General features: G+C 33.7%; 1 non-coding gene across 1 annotated transcript; it reads left to right on the top strand.

Annotated features, from left to right (window-relative positions):
• Positions 1–7025: 7025 nt before the first annotated feature.
• On the top strand, positions 7026–7098 carry Trnat-ugu (transfer RNA threonine (anticodon UGU)). Its single transcript has one exon. It is a non-coding gene; the product is annotated as a tRNA-Thr (tRNA).
• The last annotated feature ends 239 nt before the right edge of the window (positions 7099–7337 follow it).

Here is a 7337-nt window from a genome sequence, read left to right on the forward strand (position 1 = left end):
ATGTAACTCTATTGTAAATAAAACATGTAAAGTACTGAAAAAAAAATTCATAAAAAACGTTTTAATAACAAGCTTTTATGTAACGATGCACTAAAAAGTAGAAAATAAATTATAGACTACTATTTAAATAACTATAAAGAAAAGCGTGGGTGTCTTCCTTAACATTAGTAAAGGTATCCAATAGATACTAAAGTGACCCACGCTTTTCTTTATAGTTATTTAAATAGTAGTCTATAATTTATTTTCTACTTTTTAGTGCATCATTACATAAAAGCTTGTTATTAAAACGTTTTTTATGAATTTTTTTTATGAATTTTTTTTTTTACAAGCTTTTATTTAACTTGCTTCCTCTGTCGTCAGTCGTCAGTCTAGACGGAAACGCAGGAGTAAAAATTCGGAAACTTCTACTTGACCGATACGATTCACATTTGGCACGTGGGTCAAGACATGAAGACAATGCAATATGAAACTAAATTTGACTTAATTGGATGCCTAATTAATTTTTTATGAATTAATTAAAATTTGGACCGAATTAGTAGGCATGTCTAGCCAACCACACCACACGCGTCATCACCTTCAATAGCTGCGCCATCACGTAATGGCTGCGTTCAAAAACCATTGCGCGCCTACTGAACGTGATGATCAGTAGGCGCGCAATGGTTTTTAGTCATGTTACGCTATCCTAATATATAAAAGGCTGTGTGCGCTCCTCTCTCTCTCTGTCTGTCCGCAAAATATTTTCGCCGGACATCACGTCAGAATCGGCAGCGATATATGCATACCTTTATACGGACTTTTGTTGAAAAAAATATGTTAGATGTTTTAAATGTATAACCACAAAAGTATTTAAAGAAGAAAAATAAAAAATAAAGGCGTATTCGAATGTAGAGAAACAGTATTATTTATGCAACCGGAAAATTGTATAAACTTGAGACGAGAACGCATTTAACAATGACGTCGCTTATTGTTTACACTAAAAAAAGAGCACGAAACCGATGACGTCATCTTCCGAGTTTAGAATATAAAGAAATGAACTATTTCATTCAAATATGATTTAGAGCTATGTACCCTATGAAATGTATACAATACGATTTTCTCGGCCTAAACTTAAAAAAGTTATTTTATCTATTTGGATTCTAGATCTAGATCTAGAGATTGATCTCGATCTAGATATTCTAGATCATCTAGATTTAGAGATTCTAGATCTAGATCTAGATGATCTATAAAGCTAAGTTGTCGGGTGCCCGATAGGGCACTTCCCGGCGCCGCAGGCGCTTCAAATTTGGCAGGATCTTGCCTTGGGGCGACAGAACACGGGGGCCGGTTGGCCAAAAAGTCTACGATGAGGGGGTCAAAACTGACCTCGACTGACCGGCGCCTTATATGGGCGAATTAATTAAGCATCCAAATTCTCAATGTTTTCGAAAGCCTAAGCGAAGCTGGGCAGCATGCCTAGTATCTATAGAGTCGATGGGCCCGTTGTTTAAACCACTGTACATACGTCTGGCCTTTCGCTCAATAAGTTTTTAAAAAACGGTAAACAATAACGGCCTCGTTTTAAACAGCTGCATTCATTGGATATTTATAAAATGTCACAATTTTAATGTACTTACAGGTAAAAAGACGTGCGGTTATCTAAAGTGTGTGATACCTTTTAAACTGCTGCATTCATTGGATATTTATAAAATATCACAAGTTTGATGTACTTACAGGTAAAAAGAAGTGTGGTTATCTAAAGTGTATGATACCTTTTAAACTGCTGCATTCATTGGATATTTATAAAATATCACAAGTTTGATGTACTTACAGGTAAAAAGACGTGCTGTTATCTAAAGTGTATGATACATTTTAAACAGCTGCATTCATTGGATATTTATAAAATATAACAAGTTTGATGTACTTACAGGTAAAAAGACGTGCGGTTATCTAAAGTGTATGATACCATTTAAACTGCTTAAAGGTCAATATTTCAGTAAAGAAGGTTTCAGTACTGTCGTGAAAGGGTATGGCTAAAGGGACAGAATGAGTTCAAGTCCGTGTTCTTTGAATTGTCCCCTAGTCAACCGCCCTTCACTATGTAGTTTATCATATTGCAGAGTAACATGTGCATTCTGCCCGTGTCTTCGCGTGGTACTCGAGTACTTAGTTGATTTAAATATATTCCAGGTATAGAAGTAGCATAAGAACATCCCGCGATTGGAATACAGTATTATTTAATACGGTGTAGATACATATTTTATCTACCGTCGATGCCGACTTCTATGAGTGAGGAAAACTAAGACAACTATACTTTCTTTATCAAGTTATACATTGTAAACATTATAAGATCGTTATAAACTGTTAAATTATAACGTCGTTATAAACTTCCGTTTTTGTGTTTCAAAATGACACAGACGAATAACGTTAGGTTTGGGAGTGTGGGTGTACTGCCTGCTTAAGGCTATGGAGACGTATTTGGTTTTATGTTCAGTTAGTCGAAATTTATTCGACTTCAAATATGTCGTCCCCTTTTTTTTTAACTATACGAGTCTCAGCGTACCCAACTGACAATGGTGTGTAGGATTTTTTAATAAGAGTTAACCGGGTATCCATCCATACTATTCACTACAATAATGCATTGATCCACAAACTCAAGAAAACAGTGGCATCTAATCGCTCCATATTATCCTACTATACTCGCACTATATGCTAGCATAAATAATTGAGTGCAGTGATTAGTTCATATTTAACGCTATTTATTTCAAATCAAAAATGAAATTTATTTACCTACTCCTTATGAGATACCAAAATATTGGAATACAATATTAGTGGCCCTTTAAAAACTGGTACATTTTGTAAATTGTAACTTTTGGCTCTTCGTCTCAAAGGGTTGCCGACCGCTGGGCTAAGATCAGTGCAGATGTGTCCCTTTTGTAAGGGATCCAAAAATATAAAATGGGTAACATTCATTTAACAGTGATTTAGTAATTTTAACATTACTTATACAATAATTCTTAAAATATAGCTATTGTGTCTCTATTCTAAATGAAAATATAGTACAAGTTATATTTTATTTTGTTATCTAAAACTAGTACAAAATTGTTTGCGTACTGTACAATTGCATACATTTTATATGTAAAACAATAAATAGAAATGGTGTATTTTGTTATGAGGTGTTCAATTTGTTTTTTTTTTGAGCTACTTTGTTAAGTTATTTCCCTTGCATTGTAAAATTGTGTCCTTTCTTTAAGGGATATAGAATTAATCTTAAATAAAAGGATTTTAGTGTAGTAATGCATCGTTTTTTTTAGCGCAATTTCCATACTGGAATTGCGATTATTAATTCGTCATTTCTGGATGTGTGTCCGCAGCTCTACCGCAGCTTTAAGTCGTATCTCCTCCTCAACGAAGCAATATCGAGGACTAGTTTCAAAAGCAAATATGTTAAGCAAGTTCCGAGGATGATTGTGGGCCAAAAAAATTCCGGAATTCCTTCCTGGATTTCCCGGAAAAGCCAAAAAACCTAGAAAAAATGCAGTTTTTGGCCCATATCTTGGCAACCAGACCACTTAGCGACTTGAAACATTTACCAATCGATTCCTGCCATAATTTAGAACAATATTGCCAATGAAAGTTTTCAAAAATATCCTTTCGTTCGGTCACAATTTTTTTTTAAATTACATTATACATAATACACTACAGTACTATATAGCAATAGAGAGAGCGCGACAACTAAATATTCCCTACACGTCAGCATTTTTTTTTAAATCTCGTTAATAAACATTTTTTTCTATTTTGTTTTGAATTATTAAAACTACTTGTGTTGCATTATTTATTTGCTGAATATATGACTTATCTCGATTTACAATTGTTATGGATAACATGAGGAAATTGCGCTTAAATTGTCACTAGACTTTTTATTAACTTGCTTTACTTAAAGATCTTTAAAAAAAAAAAAAGAAGTAAAAAATTATTCTGAGTGAAAACGATATTTAAGATAAAAGGTTGAAAAATCGATATTACTATAGGACAGTGTTTCTTCCAGACTTTTTTCTCCGGGGGGGGGGGGGGCACTTGAAATTTTCGGTGGGCGGTAGACTTTCTTCGGGGGGGGGGGGGGGTGGACACTATTAAAAGTATATATTTTCTATATATAAATATATAAATTTCATTTCGTTCGGGGGGGGGGGGGGGGTACGGTAAAATTTTTTCGGGGGGGACTAAGCCCCCCCCCCCCCCCCGAAGAGATGCCTGGAAGAAACTCTGCTATAGGACATTGTGATTTATATATAACTAGTGTGCCCTTCCCGCGCGTTAATGCGATCTTAAAAGTTTAAACAAATTAAAGAAACACATTATGAAAGTAATGATGACATTACATTTACATTTTTTATTGAAACTTATCATTCCTTTAAAAAAGGAAGTATTATTACATTTAATTTGCATCTTCAAAAATGTATTAAATAATTTTATACGGAAAAATACTATAACATTCATTGTACATTTTTACTATAACATATTTATCATTGCAATATGGAAATATGATTAACATTCACTTTACATATTAAGTGATACGTATATAGCATTTTAATATATTGTTACCATTTCTCAACCGTTATCTACCCAATTGTTTTGCAAAACTTTCTGCGGATGCACATATTGATTGTCACGGTTAATTTCTTTACATGTCGCCATAGAACAGATGATTTGAGACATGCATAAAGCGCATCGGCCGTTGTTGAACGAGGTATAACTGGCAGACTTTGTCTAAAATAAAATGACAATAAAATGATAGATCCGCCAAAGAGCTGCCCAATATCTCTCAAATATTGAAGTGTGCCATCCATCGCTTCAAATGCTTTTTTTTAGCGCCTTCGTGCATTCTTTCCATATGGTCAGCACACATGTTTGGTGAACTTTTCCCATTCCAGAATTTTAGGTGATATTGCATGTTGGCGTCTCGATGGAATGCAAATTCAACGGTAATTTTAGGGCTGAATGTGCTGTTTGACCACCATCTAAAAGTGTTGCTGCAATTCCAGATGAGGCAATTGCCAAGGCATTTTTATTTTTTGATCGTATCGTTGCCAAAATGATTGGAATAAGAAAGTGCCTGAGGCACCGGGAAGTGCCATATCGGGCACCCGACCACTTTGCTCTATATTTATATATTCCATATACTTTTGTATGTATGTATATACGCATGTGTATATGTATTCACATACATTTTTTCTGGATGTATTTAATTTTTTTACCTCCCACCATACATGAATTAACACATACGTTATTACAATTCTCAACCAAACCTTTTACCTCAGGCATATTTAGCAACATTGAGTTAATGTAAATTCCCCCCCCCCCCACTCACCCCATTTCCCACCCTTGAGGCGATTGATTTAAACTATGCTAAAATAAAACTAACGATTTTTATCTATAGTCGGTTATAAATACAGCTTGATGTAGCATATTTTCTCTATCATTAGCAGGTTTACGTCATAGTCACCACCCCCCCCCCCCCCCCCCACGCTCTACCCTTCTCGGGATTTGTCAAATTTGCTCTTAAAAGGCTATTTAACTCTAATTAATCACTTAATTAAATGGAATTATCATTTTTCTGTATATATTTTGCTATTTTTTGCTTTGGTGTCACCTCGCCCCCTAAATGGTGTCACCCGGTGTGGTTCGCACCCCTGCCTTCCCATCGCGATGCCTATGATTGTAATTACAACAATTAGAGAGCTGTTGTGATAGTCTTTTACTTAGCTAGTGAGTTGGGGGGGGGGGGGGCGAAGTTGAAAGGGGGTGGTGGGGGGGGGGGGGAATAGGAAAGGTAGTTCCTTTCCCAAAGCGAGATTTTTTTTTTTTTTTGCCTCAGACATGTAATTTACAGAGTCAGTTATGTGTTCGCTTTAGTATTACAGTTTTCATCATCGGCTTGTGAGGACTGATACAGATTTACAATAGTAATATTTCTTTCTTACGAAATAAAAAAAAAAATTGATATAGAAATATAAGTACCAGACATTTTTAACAAAACACTTGTAAATCCTAAATTTTACTTTAAATAGAAGGTGTAAATGTTTATTATAAGAAGTTGATAACATACTACTAGCTATTCTTTAATTGAATTAAAAACATAATCGATACATTATGAACATTATGTTAGATATATATATAAACTACACAAACTATTTAAAGCAATTAAAGCTCTATAAACTGTGGCGCTGTTATCGAATCTGCGGAAATAACAGATTTTAAACAAAATCTGAATGTTTTCTTTGGTTATTTCTCTTTTATCTGACAACTGTTACAGCGTTTTGTGTTGCCCTTTTAACCTTTTATCCATTTGTCTCTACGCCTTTCTCGTTCATGAAATAAAGAACAAAAGTAAATGTGCTGTTCGTTAAAGATTCAAGAATAAAATCATACATTCGTGTTGTAACTTGTAGGCTACTAGTAAAATTTAGTCTTATTTTTCCTTAAATCATTAATTATTTAAGTCATAAATAATTAAACAAATCATAAACGAAGTTATTAAAACGTAACTAGATCTATATTCAGAATTTATTTTAAGTATATTAAATAACTTTAAATAACTTGTTGAAAAAAACTATTTAAAATAAAAAAAAAAAGCAATCCAAAAGTAAACCAAACTAGTATTGAAAAAAAGTTCTATTCTAGTTACAAGTTTATTCAAACGATAAAATTGTTTGAATGAGATTAGCGGATGAACCAATGACAACCAGCTGTTTCTGTGTACTTAACACATAGCTCATACTACACGTATGTGGGGAGTGTTAAGGTTTTAGTTTTACTTTATCATAGGATAACATCTGCATAAAACAAAATCTGAGTTAAAAAAAAAACAATAAAGAGGATTGTCCTTAAATGTTACTTTAAATATTTAACAACAAATTCGATTAAAGTTCAGGTTTGAAATCTACATTTTATTTTGGCAAATGTTCAACAAAATCAAATGATCAATTATTGTATATTGTATTAAAGTACAAACGAATTTAAGAATACAGATAACTAACTGAATATAGGCCTCCATAGCTCAGTGGCTAGAGCACTGGTCTTGTAAACCAGGGGTCGTGAGTTCAATCCTCACTGGGGGCCGATTTAATTTTGTTTCCATTTATTTTTCTCCTACGAATCTGATATGTAGGTGTTGCTCATTAATCACATACTCTCGCTAAAGTACAATAAATTTAACAATACCTTGTAAATACCGCGTTTAATACAAATAAAAAAAAATGCTATCGTATATGTTTAATTAGGTTCTATTATATAGGACTATTTTTATAATTTTTTTTTCATTAATGGCGAACTTTCGTTTCTTATGCAATCGCCAGTTA

The sequence above is a fragment of the Physella acuta genome, unplaced genomic scaffold (genome assembly GCF_028476545.2).
Source record: "Physella acuta isolate Inbredline_101_S28 unplaced genomic scaffold, ASM2847654v3 ptg000882l, whole genome shotgun sequence".
NCBI classification, from domain to species: Eukaryota; Metazoa; Mollusca; class Gastropoda; family Physidae; genus Physella; species Physella acuta.